At 37.7% G+C, this 20,379-nt stretch overlaps 1 protein-coding gene and 1 long non-coding RNA gene across 9 annotated transcripts in view; one reads left to right on the top strand and one right to left on the bottom strand.

Moving 5' to 3' along the window:
* Nucleotides 1-20,379, bottom strand: part of Magi2 (membrane associated guanylate kinase, WW and PDZ domain containing 2) — a 1,397,005-nt gene that overhangs the window by 631,532 nt on the left and 745,094 nt on the right. The gene's annotated exons all lie outside the window — the stretch shown is intronic.
* On the top strand, nt 5,088-11,046 carry LOC121135832. The gene is made up of 2 exons (XR_005872952.1): nt 5,088-5,965; nt 10,707-11,046. It is a non-coding gene; the product is annotated as an uncharacterized LOC121135832 (long non-coding RNA).

Raw genomic sequence — 20,379 nt, 5'->3', positions numbered from 1 at the left:
GCCTTTCTGACCAAGGGCTGTAATTTTTCATCATTTCTCTGTTTTTCCTGTCCTTTAGATGTGAAGCTGGAGTGTGAAGCATTTCTCATCACACAGACCAGTCCTTGCCAAGTTTTACCTGTCTCTGAACTTTGATTCTTCCTAATCCACTCTGTTTTAAAGGAGGCAACTCTCTCAGACCACCATGGTGGTGCTAAGCTGGACTACAGATTTCTGAACACTTCCAAATTACAACCTATCCCCCTACCATGGTCACATTAATACTCCCCAGCTGTGATTTTTGCTTGGGATACCTCCAACTGCTGCTTCTGCTGTCAGGCTTTCAGCCAACTCACAATGTGCTTGATCCCCAAAGTCAAAGGAGGCTTTGGCACAAATTAAAGTATGTTTTAAAAACAGGCACAGTGGTGGATGCTTTTGGTTTCAGCATTTGGGATGCAGGAGAAGAGACACTGTGAGTTTGGACCCAGCCTGGTCTACACAGCAAGTTCCAGGCAAGCTTGGTCTACAAATTATAAGAGAGAGATGCTGCTTCACAAATATCCAAACAAACCAAAAAGAAACAAAACTAACCCTAGGTACATTCACATGCATTGACTTCACTGGACACTAAACCTCACAGTAACTAGGTTTCTAGTATAAAGAGACTGAAGTTGTTGAAAGAAAGGTAACAGTATTTACATGGGAGGGAAATCTACTTGGTTAAGCAACTTGCAAAAGTCACCACAAATTTCCAGATAAGAATATCACCAGAAATCTCAGAAAGGTCACTCATTCATTCATTTTTAATTATTAAATTGATGAAGAAAGCCTGATACACTACTCATTTAAGGATAAAAACTACAGAAAGTGCCTTTCCTGATTTTGTTCAATTTAGGCAATGACATGCCATTATTCTGAATGATATTTACTCAAAACTTAGTAAAACTGAATGATATTTTACTTAGTAAAACAGTAACCAGTGTCTACCACTCCAAAGCACCTTGTATTTCTTGGTCTACATTGCTTCTCCTATTAAATAATGAATAACTACCAGTTGAAATCTGGCAGTTCTTTAATATTCATATACTTAACATTATCAAGACTTTTTAAAAGTTCTTTTTTTAAAAAATCACTATTATTTCTCATTTATAGCATGCACAAATAATTTTTCAATCACTTCTCAACAACTGGATTTATCTTGCAATGTAATATGTGTGATCCTACTTCAGATGCATCAAATGTACTGTGCCTATGTCCATGAAGCTCACAATAATTCTAATAATGTTTTATAAAGGTTTACAATAGTGGTGTTACATGCTGGTGTCTACTGAGTGGCATCTTGTAATGCATCAAGTCAGTTCATTCTTGGGATACTCTACACATTCTGAGTGTAAAACAGTTGCTAACCAGCCAAGTTATAGGGATTATATCTGGCAGAGACAGCATTGGAAACTGCCAGTAGTTTGGGTCTAGAAATGTATTAACAAACAACACTACAAACATAAACAGAAATCAATAAGGGCAAATTCTGAAAATGTAAGCATATGAACATTTAGTCTTCTTTTTTTCATTCTTGACTGTGGTTGCTGCCATTTTATTAAAATGGTTATCCCCTAATTTTAAATAAAATCATGGTTTTATTTGCACCAACTTTTTCTAGCTTTGTATAGTGTCAGAGTCTTTGCCAAATAGTTGAAATACGATTTTAAGACAAAGTCAAGGTTGCTATAAAGTATTTCCTAATGAAAATTATACTCATTTCATTAAGTTTCACTATTACATATACAGCTAGTGACAAATTTTGACTATCATGAGGTTTAACTGACTCAATGGAGAAGAAAGAGTTAATGCTCCTATTAACTTATAATCAGTGGCTTCAATAAAGACACAGGCTAAATGTATAAAATGGAATTAGCGAGAGTTATATAAATGGGAGTGAACCATACATCTTCCTGGATGTTATGGCTAATTTCCCTTTTAATGGTTATTACACTATTCTCCAGGTTCTTTTCAAAATGGCTACAAAAATATATCACAGAACAGCTCTCCACAGGTCACAGCATAGATATATCTCAGCATCACTCTGACATTTTCACGGGTCCTAATATGACAATAATCTCTGGGTCTACATAAGGTGAGGACTTACAGGGTAATATTTCATAGTTCTTTAGTTTGTAACAAGTGGGTGGAAAACAAAATAAAATATACAAGAAAGTTGCTAGGATAATTTAGCTGGCCAGTCTTTTGGTCTAGCAGTTCATTAATCCAGATCACAAATATTGATGTATTACTACTGATAAGTGAATGTATTTACTCATTTTGTATGTACACACTTGCTAATACACACATATGTACACACCAAATAGATGCCCTTTTTTACAGTTTTTTTTCTTTTTGGAATATCTACTTATGCAATATATAACATAATTAATAGAATATAAAATATATCGAAGTGTAAAAAAAAGTTTCTATATGTATATCATTGAATCAATGTTTTTATCTACTGCTTTGGATATTTATTCGGTTTTAGAAAAAATACTGTTTTCGTTCCTTAGAAAAAACATTAGCCTAATGCTGGTATCAAATGGTCAAATTTTATTAACAGTAAATTATTCTGAATTTTATTTTCACACATTCTAAAATATTTAATCACAGTCATGTTACAAACCCTCTATGATTTCTTTTTTATGCATTTTAGCTTTTTAACAAAGTATACAAAAGGAGCGGCATACAATATTTATAGGCTATTTTTGCAGAACAACTATGTTTATAAAAATCTGTATCTTTTAAAACAATTAAGTGTTTCTAGCTTTCCTTGTAGTGATGTCTTGCTTGTATAAATAAAGCCTGTTTGAAGACCAGAGAATGGAGCTTCCCACTAGCTAACCATAGAGGTCTGGAGGTCTATACAGACAGACAGGAAGTGAGATAGCTGGGCAGAAACAGGAAGTGAGATGGCTGGGCACAGACAGGAAGGATGTTGACTAGGCAGAGAGAGGATGTAAGTGGGAAGAAACAGGAACTTGCTCTCTTGTCCACAGAGATGCTAAGGAGGTAAAGGTGGCTTTGGCTTGCTCCTTTTTCTCTTTGATCTCTTAGCATTTCCCCCTATATATGTTTTTTATTATTTAGACCATTTAAGAACTCCTTTTTACATTTCCTGATCAAGTTCTCTTAAGAATTAAAACTAGGTTGTAACTCAACTTTATGCAGACACATTATACCTACAAAGCTAATATGGAAGCAGAAATAGACTGCATGTTGTTTCTTGTCATAAAATATAGTTTCTTAAGTATAAATATTTTCTGATTGTCATTTGGAAATGACATAACAGTCACAGCTAATTTTGTGACAAATTTAGACTGTTATATTTTTCTACTTTTAAGGAACTCCTTGGAAGGAATCCAGATATTAGATTGTCAATTGTTTTTCTCATCTTGACATGGCATACACAATACTTAAAACACAAATTTCACTTCACATTATTACTGTTAGTTCTTTGGCTACTATATATTTTCTATACTAATAAAATACTTATAAGTATTAGTTTTATTCTGACTTCTAATCATTATCAATAAATGGCTAATAAGGACAATGACAGTAGGTTCTAAAGAAAGGGAAGGTATAATGAGTTAATCTGTGACTAAAACTGAAGGTATTTTCATTTAAGCCAATATTTAAATATATTAAATCTCTGAAGTAGAAAAATACTAAAGGAAAATGGTCACTAAATAGTCATTCTTACCAATTTAATTCTGGGCATATGCCATGATATTTAGATGTGCTAAAACTGTATGTGAAATCTTTGAGGCATAAATTTCATCATTTGTATAATTTTGCTACTGTATGTTATTAATCTGTTATTTGGGTCATCTCTCTACCCTATATTTCAAATTAAAGTTGAAAAATGAAGTTAGTGGTTAAGCATAGGATTCTTGATACATGGTATCACATTACTTTTCTGAAAATGTGCACAAAAATGCTTGACTGAAAAGTTAGTTTTAAAAATATGCTATAAAAGCCTTATTGGAAATGTGTCACAGATAGTTACACAACTTTTATATATGTGAGATATATATATGCATATATATATATATATATAGTTTCATTTTAATGCTGTTATAATGAATGTCCTGAAATAAGAGCAATGTCAAACTGAGCAGAGGTGGATGGAGGCTGGAAAATCCATAGTCTCCATGGTGAAATACACCATTTTGTTTACTTTTCCATGAAGTCCATAACCATTGTGGTGAGATACACCATGCTTGCTTAAATATGCATGAAGTTTGCAGCACCATCATGATTAGAATATGAGCAGACAGCAGTGACCAAATCCACATCTATTATGTGCCTTGTGACATTTGTGAGCATTTAATAGCAAGTGGTGTTGCAAGTTGAATGTCCTTGCCAACTAATCTGCTCGTGTTTCATGGAGAACATAGTAACTCTTAAAACTAGAAAAGAAATTACCTCAAGAATTTCAGTCTCAAGCAATTCTATTAGCAAATTAATAGAAAACAAAGGAGGGGAGCTGTTGACATGAACATACCTGATAATAGTCATAATTTCTTAAACTAATTCATATAGTTATTCATTTGTTTACTGATAAACTGCTGTATGTGCTTTTTCTAAATACTGGGGATGTGGCAATGAATCATGGAGCTTAAGGTTTAGAATTTTTTGTAAACAAATTTCCAGGTGGTTATAAGCATAGGACACATGACAAGCCAGTAGCATAGGGTAACCATGAACAGGGATGCTCACTTCTGCTGTGGATTTAGAGAATGTATTTATGATCAGTTTCCAACTGAAAACTGAAGGATCACCAATAGAACAAAATTAATTGAACAGCAAACATACTGGATGAATAATGTCAACTGTCTATCATACTTTAGACATAATGACTTAACATCTGTTTAGAAATTTCATGCCTTCAAAATGTGTTCCGGAGGAGGTAGTTGGAGGAATTTTAAACTACTGAGGCCATTGTGGCCAAGGACTAACTGATGTCAGTCATAGTTTAGCAATCCAGAAATAAAGATATTTTTAATTAAAAAGATAAATTCCTTAAAGAAGAGTAATATTTAAATCATATCAGACCTGTGTAATATCCATTTTGTTCAATTACAAATGTGCCTAAATTAATTGTATAGTTATAATTATTGTTGTTTTCAATGGTTTTTGAGCTTCAATACCATTTCTGAGATCTGACAAAGCGGGCCTTCAAGAATTACACTGATGCAAAAACACTTCCAAAAACAAAAAACAAAAATACCCTCTGAGAAGCTAGCTCTTTCTAATAAATTTTAAACCTGATCAACTAATCCGAGTTCCATTTAAGGAACACTACAAGGGAAGAAATGACATATAATTTAGAGAAAGGTTATCAAATCTGACTTCCAATATTTTAAAAATATTTTTTGAAATTGGAATTTCTAACAACATCCTAAGGTGTGTGAATGCTTTTTGTTGTAGTGGGTTCCAAGTTTGCTTTCTGCCTCCTGAGAGTCACTCAGCACTTTTCTGTCTAGCTGTGTTCCTCATAGTCATGCACATTATTTACGTCTCTTTTCTTTGGAAATAGCCAATAACTTGGCTTTCTACAACCACTCTTTAAGGAGACACTGTATGCCTTAGGGAAACTAGGAAAAAAACCTTTAAATATAGACTGTGCAGAATAATTACAATAAACTCTTAATTTTATATGGTGGGGGAAAGCAGAGATAACATCCAACTGAAGTCTACAGTCACGCCCCAAATTTCATTTCAGAAAGCAATTTCAACTTCTCATTTAAAAAAACCTGTTATTTGCAGCAAAATTGGCTGATGTGAGTTTTGCTTCTTATTTTTCGCCAGCCAGAGGGTAAAGCTAGGAACATACAAACTAGAAGTGCCTCGAACTCAATCAATTCTCAAGGAAATGGAAATTAACCTTTTCATTTGACATTGTGGAAGAAGAATTCCGCAGGAAGTGTAAACACAGGTAAAAGCATCAAATTTTTACTGTCTACAGATTCTAAATGACCTCTTTAATGTCCTTATGTAGGAGGAGACCCATTTCTCTTTATCTAGTGTGTGATTATTTAAAGCTAGAATATTATAGTTGGATGTGTCCCTAGGACCTATATAAAAGAAGATATCAGGCTCACCTTCTATGTTCCTATGCAATCACATTAAGGGCAGCCTCTCTCCCTTCACACTTCCAATTGATTTTAAGTGCAAAGCTACCAAAGAAGCAAGTTTACGGTGGTAATTCCCAAATATGGTATGGATATGCAAATATAAGCATCCATTTTTCCTTTAGACATTTGCAAGTTTGAAAGACAAGTAACAGGTTCAAGAAGACAGCTAGCATGTTTTCTGCTGATAGCCAGTTAATCAAGGAACATTTTCCGAATTAGTCTGTCTCAACTGTCCAAATAAAACAGTAAAGAATCAAGGGAAGTCTTAGGTGGAACAGAGATCCTCCCAGTGTGTTTGCTTTACATTGGCCAGGAGCGTCAGTTTTACCTGTGAGTTTTTAAAGTAAGCAAAATCTTGGCCCACCTGAGGGACCCAGACAGTCACGCCAGGTGAAGGGTTGACAAGCTGTTTAGGTAGTAGAGGAGGGGGCCAAGGTCTCAGTGAGTAGCCAAAGATGGTACACAGCTTAACTAACTGTGTGGCTGAAGATGGCCTTGTACCCTTGATACCACAGGTCCAGCTTGCCAAATTCTGGAAATGTATGTGAGTACCTGCCTGCTTGACCAAAACAAAACAAGACAAAAACTCAACAAGTCTTTTAGGTGATTAATATACATGTCAAAGTTTGTGCATGCCTCCCCTGAAAGAGATGACCCTTCAGTGCTGTCCTAAGTTATAAGACACTCTGGAAGCAGATGATGACACTCAGTGACATTGCTATGCTTTGGCTGCTGAAAGTTTGGGACAAGTGCTCCGATTCTGAATTGCAAATAGATTGCTAGGCATGGCCACAAAATCCTCTCAAAAGGTCTAACTGCATGTATGTGCTTGCGCATGCCTTCTAGTCCTGAGCTATGTGCCTAGGCCTGTTTTGATCACTCACTTGGCAATTCTATTAGCTGACATCATCAATGACATAGAAGACAAAATTTACACATGTACTACTTTCTTTGTTCCTTCACTGGCTTTACAGTTTATGAGCAATTCATCCCCAATGATGATAATTTATATATTTTAAAGACTTACAGTCTTTAGTTATACATAATTGTTATATTATCACAAATAAAATTAATATACAATATTGTTTTTTGGTTGTGAGGCTAGCCCTTAATGGCTGAGGCATCTCTCCAGTCCTATAATATTGTTTTTATTATAAACAATATTATGTTATATATATTATATAACTATAAATAGTAGTAAAATTATAGTAGTTAGTGCCATTTTTACTATTTAAATATTCATACATATATTTGGGAATACATTCACGTGATTATGCAGCCTGAGAGGTCCTAAGGTCTGCAACCAGTTGGCTGAAGTCTCGGCAAGCCGTTGAATAATTCCAGTCCAAGGCTGCAGCCTGAGGACTATGAGACCACATGGGTGGCAGTCTCTGTTTGAAGAATAGAAGGTGGTTAATCACCCAAGAGTAGCCAGTGTTTTAGATTGAGAAGCCAAATGAAAAACAAAACAAACTCACTGACAATACAAACAAAAACAAGAAAAATCATGCATAAGCTAGGAGTAGTTAGCAGCAGAAACTCCCTCTTAAAAAAAAAAAAGCCTTGTCTTTTGGAGACCTCCATTTGATGAACTGATTTGGTAAGGTCCACCTAACTACAAAGGACAATTCATTTTATTCAATATATTGATTCAATTCAAGTACTAACCTCAAAAATATCCTTTGATGGCTACTCTTGGTTATCGACTTGACTATATCACCTATTAACTAAAACCCCAAAGTGGAGGGCATCTGTTAGGGAATTCTGCTTCATTTTTAGCAGGAAGATTCACTTCTTATTTGGGTCTTTGAGGAAGGAAGACTTTAATCCAGATCTATAGATCTGGGAAAAGCCACCCCTATTCTGGGCCATGCCTTCTGCTGGAAGCCTGTGCAATTACAAGGCAGAAGGAAGCTTTTCTTTGCCGGCTTCTCCCCCCACACCGCACTCCCATTCTTGCTTGCTAAGAAGTCCATTTCTATGGTGGCATTAGAATCTGCTTCTTAAGGATCCCAGGGTATACTGAAGCCCAGCTGAAACATCCGGCCCTGAGGACTGAGTAACTGCTAGATTCTTGAACGTTCTGTTCACATCCAGTCATTGTTGGACTACCTGGACAGCAGCCTGTAAGTCATTCTGATAAATCTCCATTCTCTCCATATGGACATTCATTCTATAATTCTGTTACTCTAGACTAGCACACAACCCCACAGATTCAACCGCAGGGTCAAAATGCCTGTCCAGCACCTTCTAGTGTGGTCAAGTCAACACAGAAGGAGCTACTACATTTGGTTTTCAATTCACAGCAGTTTTTATGCTCTACCAAAGTTGAATAAACAATAATACTTCTAAAGTGCTCACTATTTTGCTTTTTAGACAAGATAGGTTTAATAATGTTTATAAACTAAACATAAACACAGTGCATGAAAGTTACTCAAGAATGTGTTGTGGGCTTAGTTAAAATAGCCAATCATGACCATGGGATTATGTGGTGGTGACCAGCTAATATTATTGTGCTCAATAGTGAACCATTTATATATTAATACAAATATGTAAAGTGGAAGGTAAGGAGAAGAGTGACTTTTTACCAACTGTAAATTAAACTGGAAGTAAATTGAAAAAAAATCCATCCAAAGAGCAAGCATTTTTATCATAAAATGTAGTGCCGTGGAGTTAATTGGTTATTTTGGCTTCAGATAGACTAAAATTAAATCAGAAAGAGAACGAGGTTTAAGTAAAGGAATTTCACATAATCAGCTGTAAGAACAAATATTTATGCATGTGTACTATGTGTGAAGAAGTGTTAACTACATAGTAAACCATGAATACTTCAAAATGAATAAATTTTTAAATCACAAACTTGAAAGAAATTCATCAATGAAGGATTATATGGATAAGTTATACAACGCCCAGTTTTTTTAAGTGAGACTATTCTATAAGTTTTAAATCAATGTTTTAAAAATTTTTTTACATTTCTAGTTTATGATTCTGGGGCTATAGAGTTATACCTTCCAATAATTAATTTGTCAATAAAAGAATTCAATGTGGAAACAGAAACTGCAAGTTGACAAAAATCAGAAAAGAGACTACATGGAAATATTCAAGACCAAGGCTCAAGAGAACACATTTGACAAAGGACACCTGGGGGCTGGAGAGATGATCCAGCATTAAGAACAGTGAAAGCAAGTTTAGCTTTTGGCACCTGCATCAAGCAGTTCATGCCAGCCTGTCACTCAAGCTCCAGGGGATTGGACTCTTCGTATAAGGACACATGGAGTCATGTACAAATAACCACACACACAATTTAAAAATAAAAATAAATCTTAAAATGTCATATTGTATACATCATGGATTAAAATATATATATATATATATATAACTATTATACATTAGCTGAAGATAAGATATACAAAATATAACATATTTCTTAGAGATTTTATGGTATAATTAATTTATACATATATAAGTATTAAAAGGCACATGGTCACTTGAAATTATATTTTAATGCACGTATAGAGAAGTTGGAAGAAAAGAGTTAATGATTTGATAAATTTCTAAAACCTGAATAGTTCCCAAGAATAAAAAGTAAATGTTGGTAGCCTTGCATTATGCTGACCCTGCGCCCTAACAATGGGCAGGGTCCGCACACTGGCATTCAGGCAGATACTTAGACAGCTCAAAGGGCCCTGTGTTGGTTGCATGGCTACATCATGTGTTACGTGCCCACATAAAGACCTCATACGCCTGTGCAAGCTTTCCCCTTTAAGCGAGCACCCTGCTTCTTCCTCCTCCTCTCCCCCTCCCCTCTCTCCTTCTCTGTTCCTGGTTTGCCAGCATCTACCCAGCCCCCCTTCTTTGCCTCCCCCAAAACACTTCACGTGGGTTTGTTTGAGCTTTGTGGTTCGTATTTCATCACCCACAGCAGTAAACATACTCAAATTTTGAACATTTAATTAAAAACTGGAATAATGTCTTTTCTTCACTCTAAATGAACTAAGATTCCCCACATACCTTGAGGTACTCTGCTTTTGTAAGTGTTTGAGATGGGTCAAAGATCATCAAAACTCCATTACAATTGTGCCAAAGTTTATTTTCTAAAATAAGACATACACTGGGGGAACACATCCCATAACTTTAAATGGGTGCCTGTAAGAATGGGTGGCACGGGGTTACATTCACTCAGTGTGGCTAGAAGCTTACCTTGAAGGACCAGTCATGCCCTTTATATTTGTAACACTTCCCATGTATTGTTTTTTTAACAAACTTATTACACTTTGAGGCCACGGAAAGTCAGTGATCTTTTCATGCTCAGATAAAAATCAGAACTGTTGGGTTTTTTTGAGATTTGTAATGCAATGCATTGAAAAACACAAGGGGATTGAAAATGGAGACCGGGTGACAATAAGTGCAAGACCGTGTAGGCTTAGAGAAGGAAGGTGGCGGGCAAGAGGGAGATAAAGAAAGCTATGGCTTAGATCTTTCTTGACAAATGAGCCACTGAATCCAGAAATAAAACTTACAAGCATGATGTACTCTCCACAGGTAGCTTTGATCTCAACTCTACCTTGTCCAGATGCCTGCACATTGACTCTGAACATTCTTGAAGAACAGCATGTGAGGGCCCCTTGTGGATGATAAAGACATAACTAGGCAAAGCCACAACTCATGATTTCTATAGTTACCAACCCTATTGTAGCAATCACCACCAGTTGTGTCTTTTTCACTGGAAAGGAAATTTAATTACAGAAACAGAGCATGCTTAGAGTGCATGGAATGGATTGGAGGATACCTCCAAAAGCTGACCAATCTCACATGCAAGTTGAAGTACTGCTGTCTCAAAAAAAAAAAAAAAAAAGACAGCAAACAAAGAGCAAAACTATCTCACAAGCAACTTTGGTCCTTCTGAACCAAGATAGGGCATTCTTCCATATAAGAACACAACATAACACCTATTAGAAATTATGAGCATGTTGTTTTCATCAATCTTAAGTCACCAATGACCTGTTAACTATGAGCAAGGGCAATGACAAGGTCAATATCATCACTATTACATACTCCATAACAATAAGTATACACACTACCAATAATAAAAAAATTAGAAAACAAAAAGTAATATTCCTACAGAATCCCATTATAAAGAATGGAGCAATTTCTCTTCCAAATGATTCTATAGTCCCAAAAGACATAAGGACATTATAGGAACACATTTAAACAAACATAAAGCTAAATGAACCCATAATACACTGTTTCTGCAAAGGCAAAATGGGAGAAAAGAAAAATAAGCAAAACAATTCTGAAGACAAGAAGAAACAAGAATGGTTAGATTCTCCTGCCAGTTTGCTGGCAATTCAGGCCTTTGAAGAAGCCACCTCATGTTTCTGTGGACTTGTTGCTCATGCTAGGGGTTATTGTTTCACTGTGGAGAAGCATCTTATTGGATAAATCAGATTGCAGAATTAATTATTTCTATGACTATCGTTTTATAAAAATATGTTATCTGTGTGGCCAACGTCTCTGAACACTACGGAAAGAGCTGTTGAAGGGGACACTGCAGAGTCATATCAGCCACTTCAGTGTCACAGTCGAACGAACCACTTAGACTTCTGCATGTTTTCATGTCCCATGTCCCAGCTCTTACAAGGAGAGATACCTTCTGAGAAGGTGACTCTGTAGTGACTGTGAATGTGACACTAAAGCTAGCATCCTTGCATTTTGCATGAGTGTCACACTGAAGTTACTGTCAATGTGTCTTAACTTCATGTCAGTTTTCTTAGGACAAGAGAAACTCTAAAAATGATTATATATTTAGTATCTGCCTTCTTGTCAAATACATAGTCATTTCTTAGGAAATATGTAAAGTTTCTTAATTCAAAATTGAATGATCCATTTTGTATTCAAGGTGAGGGACACAAAGAAATGGTAGACTTTTATTCTAAGTTTTCATGCTTCAATCAATAAATCTCAGTTAAGTTAAATTTTCTCAATTTATTCTTCTACTTTCTATTATTCATTTCCCCTTTTTATTTAAAAAATATATAGAGAACAATTTAAATTTGCATGAAACTCTCAGAATTATTCTGCTTGGACGATTGCTTGATAAATCTTACTGACATTGGTATTTTTTCTTTTTTTTACACTTTTTATTATATATTTAAATTAGGAACAAGCTTGCTTCCCATGTCATTTCCAGCTCTCTCTCTCTCCCCTTCACACCCACTTCTCCCACCAGCCCCTCCAGCCCCCGACCCAATCCCCACTCCATTCCCCAGAGAGGGTAAAGCCCTCCATGGGGTATCTCTAGAGTCTGTCATTTCATTCCAGGGAGGGCCCAGGCCCTCCCCAAAGTGTCCAGATTGAGAAAACATTACTTATTATGGGATGGGTCCCCAAAGTCCACTTGTGTGCCAGGGGTAAATACTGATCTACTACTCCAAAACTCCATAGATTGCCTGAGTCTCCTCACTGACACCCACATTCAGGGGGTCTGGATCAGTCCCATGCTGGCCTCTCAGCCATCAGTCTGGGGTCCAAGATTTCCCCCTTGTTCAGGTCAGCTGTTTCTCTGGGTTTCACTTGCCCAGTCTTGACCCCTTTGCTCATCACTCCTCCCTCTCTGTCACTGGGTTCCAGGAGTTCAGTTCAGTGTTTAGCTGTGGGTGTCTGCCTCCGCTTCCGTCTGTCACTGGATGGAGGTTCCAGGATGGTATGTAAGACAGTGGTCAAAATCATTATTAAGGAGGAACATTTAATGTAGTCTCTCCAATACTGCTTAGTTTGCCAGTTAGTGTCATCCTTGTAGATTTCTGGAGATCTCAGTAGTGCCAGATCTCCCCTCAAACTTAGAATGACTCCCTCTATTATGATATCTCTCATCTTGCTCTCCTCTATTCTTCCCCCAACTCAACCTTCCTGCTCCCCAATGTCCTCCTCTCCTTTCTTCTTCTATCCCTCTCTTTTTCCTGGCTCCCTTTCCCCTCCCCCACCCTGTGCTCCCAATCTGCTTAGTAGATCTTGCCTAATTCCACCTTCTCTGGGGTACCATGCATATCTCTCTTAGAGTCCTTCCTGTTACCCTGCCTTTCTGGCAGTGGGATTGTAGACTAGCATTCTCCTGATTCATGTCTAAAATCTGTATATGAGTGAGTACATATCATGTTTGTCTTTTTGTGACTGGGTTACCTCACTCAGAATGGTTTCTTTTAGTGCCATCCATTTTCCTGCAAATTTCAAGATTCCATTGTTTTTTTTCTGCTAAATAGTATTCCATTGCATAAATGTACTACATTTCCTCTATCTACTCTTCAGTTGAGAGGCATCTAGGTTGCTTCCAGGTACTGGCTATTACAAATAATGCTGCTATAAACATAGTGGAACAGATGTCCTTGCTGTATGAATGTGCATCTTGATTATTATGTGGTGAGGAGACTTTTTTTGTGGTCCACTTTATTTGGTGTTCTGTAAACTTTGTGTACCTTCATTGGCAAGTCTTTCTTAAGGTTGGGAAAGTTTTCTTCTATGCTTTTGTTGAATATGTTTTCTGCCCCTTTGAATTGGGATTTTTCACCTTCTTCTATACCTATTATTCTTAGGTTTGGTCTTTTCACAGTGTCCCATATTTCCTGGATGTTTTGTGTTAGGGAGTTTTTGGACTTAAGATTTTCTTTGAGCCTGGCGGTGATGGCGCACAACTTTAATCCCAGCACTCGGGAGGCAGAGGCAGGGGGATCTCTGTGAGTTCAAGGCTGGGCTAGGCCGACAGCCTCCAAAACAATACAGAGAAACCCTGTCTCATAAAACCAAAAAAAAAAAAAAGATTTTCTTTGGTCGATGAATCTATTTCTCCTAATGTGTCTTCAACACCTGAGATTCTCTCTCCCATCTTTTGTATTCTGCTTGTTATGCTTGTATCTGTAGTACCATTTGCCCAGTTTTTCTATTTCCAGCATTCCTTCAATCTGTGTTTTTTTATTGTCTCCATGTCAGCTCTCAAACCTTGTACTGTTTGAATTGTTTCTTGTAATTTTTGCTTTGTGTTTTCCTCCCTTTCTTGTATTTGTTGGATTTTTTTCTTACATTTCCTTAAGGGATTTTCTCATATCCTCTTTGAGGGCCTCTATCATTTTCATGAAAGTGTTTTTAAGGTCATTGCCTTCTGCTTCTTCTGCACTGGCATGTTCATGTCTTGCTGGTGTCAATCTCTACATCATATTTGTTTTTCATTTGCTGAGTGTGTTCTTATATTGCCTCTTTCCCATCACTTCTTTCAGTGGGTGTAGAAAGAGCCTCTTCCTCTCCTGGTGGGTAAGTTACCAGGGTTCCCTTTCAGTGGGTGCAAGCAAATCCAATACGCTCTGTCCTCTGTCCTGAGTGTGGGCAGAAGTGGACCAGCTCTCTCTGCAGGCTCCTGGTTGTTTGGTCATCCATTGTGTGCACATCTTCCTGGCTGTGTCCCCAGGCTAGGAGATCTAAGAGAAGGCAAGCAGGAGGGATTCGGGACTAAGATGGGGACATAGAGCTCACCTCTGCCCTCTGCCCTGAGTATGGGCAGGAATGCCTGATATTGGGATTTAATGCTAAATTACATGGTAGACATGATTATCTGTATTAATGTGCCTTCCCTAAGTACATTATACAATAAATATATACTTTTTTTTGAGACAGGGTTTCTCTGTATTGGTTTGGAGGCTATCCTGGCACTCTCACTGTAGACCATGCTGGCCTCAAACTCACAAAGATCCACCTTTCTCTGCCTCACCAGTGCTGGGATTAAAGGTGTGTGCCACCACCTACCAGCTAAATATACACTTTTATAGTAAATACTTATATAGAACATTGGTTGGTGTAGATAGATATTGTTTTCTATTTTATAGACACATATCTTGTATTTATATGTAAATTTTAAATAGCATATTTTAAATATTTTTAATATTTCCTGAATTTTAAGCCAAATTTTAATGAAAGCATTAATTAATAAGATGCTTAACAATTGTAAGTGGATAGTTAAGTGAAGCTTGATACTTTTTTTATTACCAAAATGGGTATTGTCATCTGTTTAGAAGGCCTAAGACACTACATGAAAGGCTTAGTGTTTAAAGTTAATGTTTACAACCTCACAAGAAATTTTCCCATAGGAATCATGGATTTCACGGAGATTCTTCTATCAGAAAAAAAAATGACATGCTGATTTACAATATTTAGTTTGTTTCCTAGTTATTTGAAGGAGAATCTCTGGTATCCAGAGATATTAAATGGATTACCTCAAGTTAACATAAGTTACAAGTCACCTTTCCAGCAAAGATGATGTAAGACAGCCTTAGGAATCACAATAAAGACTTTTTACTGGATCACTGAATAAAGAGAAAGGGACAGTTGAAGACCATTTTGTGAAAAACTATTCTCAAAATCCAATGGGTTTCTCATGGAACTTCTGTTTATGTTTTTTAACATCACATTTTGAAATTATCTACTACTCAGTGCATCTTGCAATGTCTTCAATTTCCTAGAATATTAGTAGTCTCAGTGTTTTCCTGTGCATGAAAAGGCCTCTCTGTCTTTCAATGGCTACACATGGTACAGTCTCCACACTGATATCTCCTTTTATTCTAAGAAATTTTACTATTTGTACAATTCATTTGAAGAAGGAATATGTGTAATGATAAGCTTGTGCCAGGAGTGTCTTGGTTTATTTCTGTTGTCATAGACTGATTAGTAAAGTCTTTCCTTTTGTGTTAATTGGATAATAAATTGTATACCCTTCAATTAATGCAACATCTATTTGTGTGTGTGACTCATATAGCCTTGTAAATTGTAAATACTGAGGAAAGAGCGATAAATATACTTAATAGATTCATCTTTTAAGATTCGGGAGTCATAAGTTTTTTATCCATATTCCCAGCATCTTACCCAATACCAAAAAACCTGATAGTCACTGTGCCTTTAGTAACTATCTGTTAGATAGAGGAATCAGCAACTCAGGCTTTCAAAAAGGTATAGAATATGCTAATAAAGTTTCCAAACAAGTAGTGACGCAGAACAATATATACAGAATTGTTACTAAAGAGAAATCCTTCCAGTTGAAGTGCTCCTAATTAGAAAGCCATTCAGAGGAAACGAAGAACAAGCAATTTCCGAAAGGAATATGCTGCTCTGTAGTCAATCCTTCTAAAAACCAGACAAGAGGAAGCACATGCAGCATTTTCGAGCTATGTAACAGAACATTCAAATTCAAAGAAACAGTGGCAGTGAAGGGAAAGTAGCATCCTAGGAAAAGCTTTTCACTGATGAACTATTTGGAAGTTAGGGCCTGGACCAAGCTGACATGGCCAGCCCTAGCCCTAACCCTAGCTCAAACCCTAACCCTAACCCTAGCCCTAGCCATAACTCTAACCCTAGCCCTAGCCCTAGCCCTAATCCTAACCCTAGCCCTAGCCCTAGCTCTAACTCTGGCCCATCCTCTGTGCATGGCGCTGAGCCCCAAAGCATTCACTTGAGGGAGTAACTCATCAGAACTGGCATAGTCTGGTTAGTGAAGCTACACCATCAAGAGAAATCAGTAAATTGGCAATTCCACATTAAGAAAATCAAATCATAAGCAAAAAGGAAGGATAAGACTTTTGTCTGCCTTCACATTTCATACAAACAGACGTAAAGTAAGGATGACAGTAAGTATTTGGTTGCTCTTTCTCCTCATAAACTATCACAGGTCAGTCTCCTCTTAATGGCTGTGCCAGACCACCTGAAAGTAATGAGTGGTTATCACTCCCCAGGGCCTTTCAACTGAGTGCAATAGGCCAGGAGCCATTAATGTGGATAAATGCTTATGTATGTAATCTTCTGTGATATTAATTGAGTGTATATAGCATTACAGAAATGAGCTACAGTAAGTTACCATTATATTTCTTCCCATTAATTAAATGCTAGGACTCCTCAGGGAAGTATACAACAAGTGTGGCCCTCTAAAGAGCAAAATATGCTTTGCTGGCCTGAGGCTTGCAAAGGTCAGAGATAGGAAGCAACAGAAGGAAAACAGTGAGAGGCCGAGGGATTTGGGGGTGGAGGATGCTAGTTGGCCTGTCAAAGTTTATAGATTAGAGTGGGAAAGGCCATTTGACACTCTTGACTTATCCATTTTCTGCTCTTAGACAGGATTATATTTCCAGTAGGAAGGGTGATCCTATTCTAAATACTCTCTGAGGGATATTTAAATGTTCTCATTTATAACCAATGCCTGGGTTTTGAAAACACTCATAATCGAAGTGTTCATTGCAGAACTGAATTCGGCTCTCCACAGAAGAGCAGTCTTCCACCCCCCTGAATAATTCTCTCAGATTTGCATAATAAGTCTCAAATCTGAAGAAGGCTTTTGAGGACCCTAAACTCAATGGACCTCCATTGAAGCATGTACCTAAAGTTGTCTCTCCAGTGTCCAGAACCTCTACTAATACGCTATGGCACAGGGTGTGGGACTTTGGGAATAATCTCATTGCAGGTACCGTTAGCATAAGAACAGCAGCTTCTTTGGTGATGCTACTATAGGACAAATAGACTTCCTGCCCCTCTTCCAAACTGCCTACATTAATGTTAGTATCACTCAGTCCCCAGCCACAGCTGATAGTAACCAGAAATGTACTCTCCATTTGCACATTTCCAAGTACCCCAGAGTGAGGTGAAACTGCTGTTGTCTGACACCAAAACCCTAGAATTACACGGATGAGGCTGAAATGAAAGAGTTTATAGATGCCTGGAGGTGGTAGATATAAGCCAGTATTGTTACCTTCCCAGAAGGTTTCAGTTTTTGCTTATACTCTAGGTCTGAGACAGTGGTAAAGAGAAAGCTGTAGTAATTTCACTGCTGCTTGCTTATTATTTCCCAACAGATTTTGTTTGTTGTTTTTCAGGTCTTACATTACATAACTATATTCAGTTTAGATTCAGTAAACTCATTTTAGATATGAAGAAACCAAGGATCAAAGAGATCAGTTACGCTCTTCAAAGTCACCCCGACAAGAATTAGTAGAAACAAAACAACTCCCTCCTCCAAAGCATTTGTTGCTTTTATATTATCCATCTGCAATGTATGCTTTCATCTAATTATAGGTGGGTTTTCTTGTAGTCCTATGAACCAGGAGGCAGGTTGCTTAAAGACAGCAGCAAATAAGACATGTGTTGTTAGAAACATGAAGAAAATCACCCAGAGACCCAGAGACTTAACAGAGGGAGTGGAGAATATAGCCAAGAAAAGATCCATAAGAACAGCAGAGATTTAGCTAAGTGTGAGCCTGTAATCCCACCACTTAGAAGGCAAAGTGTGAGCATGAATCCAGCCTGGCCTCCATAGTAAGACTTGGTCTAAAAAAAAGGAGGAGGAGAAGAAAGAAAAGGGAGAAGGAGAAGGGGAAGAAGGAGAAAGAGAGGAAGAAGAAGAAAGGGGAGGAAGAGAGGAGGAAGAAAAAAAGGAGATACAAAGTGAAGTTCACAAGAGCAGGGGAAAGAATTTTCCTAAATGCATTTCTTGCAAAACCTTGAGGCTTTGAGAAATACTAACATCTTTTTTGAAGAAGAGAAAAGTGCAGGCTGTAGGACAAAGATATGATCATGGGTATCCCTCCCCCCAGGCCAGTGTCAAAACAAAAATGTAATAATCAATTAAATGTTTTTTTTAAATCCTGTAATTACCATCATTTATTTTAACTTAAGAGATTGTATCTGATTCATAATGCAAAATTAGTGGTAATTCTAAAACATGGATATGATAAACACTGGTGTAAATCCAAGTTCCCTGTACCCAAGGAAATAAAAATTGGAGCTTGCCTATGGGAAAAAGAAACAAGAACCTGTGGAAAACCTATGGGGAAAAGCAACTAGGAAAACTGTCCATGTTTGAATTCTCTCTCAAGACAAACTTGAGATTTTAACTTTTCTTTATGGGCAGATTGTCACAAATGATTTTTTCCATTTTTTTCTATTTTTTAAATTTATTTTTAAATTTAGATTAGAAAAAAGGTTGCTTCACAAGTCAGTTCCAGGTCCCTCTCCGTTTCCCTCCCCTCCTCCCGTGCCCTCCCCCAACCCCCCCAATATCCCCTCATTTCCCCAGGGAGGGTGAGGCCCTCCTTGGGTGTGTCCATAGTCTGTCATTTCATCCAGGGCAGGGCCTAGACCCTCCCCCAAGAGTTCAGGGTGAGAGTGCACCTCACATTGTTCTATGGGAGTCCAAAGTCCATGTGTATACTCGGGATAAATACTGATCTACTGCTCAAGGCTCAATAGATTACCTAGGCCTCCTCACTGACACCCACATTCAGGGGGTCTTGATCAGTCCCATGCTGGATTCCCAGGCTGATGCCTGGGATTCAAGAGTTAACCTTTGTCAGGTCAGCTGTTTCTGGGGGTTAAACCAGCCCAGTCTTAATCCCTTTGGTCATCAGTCCTCCCTCTCTGTCACTGGCTTTCTTGAGTTCAGCTCAGTGCTTAACCGAGGGAGTCTGCCTCTTCTTCCATCAGCCACTGAATGAAGGTTCTGTTTCCCAGATTCTCTGGCCATGGGATTGTAGGCTGTCACTCCCCAGATCTATGTCTAAAATCCATATATGAGACAGTACATGCCATGTTTCTCTTTTTGTGACTGGGTTACCTCACTCAGGATGGTTTCTTCTAGTGATTTTTTATTCCTTAGGATGTATTAAATCCAAAGGATTAAGAACAAAGTCAGTTTGGAGTTTCTCCACTTAATTTAGTTTTATTATGTGGCTAATGTTCAACTATTTCTAACCCTGTGGGGCTGCTATAGATATTAAGAAAACAGTACGGAAATTAAATACAGGAGTGAGAACACAAAACAAAATCTGTAGAGTCCTATGAAGCACGTTGGCTAGATAAGAAAGAACTCACAATAAAAGCATCTGGCCAAGCTGGTTGTGAAGGGCTCTGGGTCTGGCGCTCCCACAGCGAGGAGGGCCGTGGAGTCCTTGTGACAAAGCAATTGCTGCTGGGGACACAGCCTTTGGTAGCAGTGCTGATGAAGACCACCCCACTAGGAAGCTATTGTGCAGGGGCTCCATTGGGAAAGTGGTGGGAAAGAAGCTAACAAAGAGGAATGAGCAGGGAATTCCAGTGAATTTTCCCAGCACCTTCTTAGTCTATCCTCGGCAGCTTCTCCTAAAAGCTCTCTTCTGTCCTTCATGACCCTGAGGACCCTGTTCTTGTAGAATTCTGC

Source organism: Mesocricetus auratus, unplaced genomic scaffold (genome assembly GCF_017639785.1).
Source record: "Mesocricetus auratus isolate SY011 unplaced genomic scaffold, BCM_Maur_2.0 Super-Scaffold_100043, whole genome shotgun sequence".
Taxonomy (NCBI): Eukaryota; Metazoa; Chordata; class Mammalia; order Rodentia; family Cricetidae; genus Mesocricetus; species Mesocricetus auratus.
Note: the sequence above shows the minus strand (reverse complement) of the source record. Positions and strands in the feature narration are given on the sequence as shown.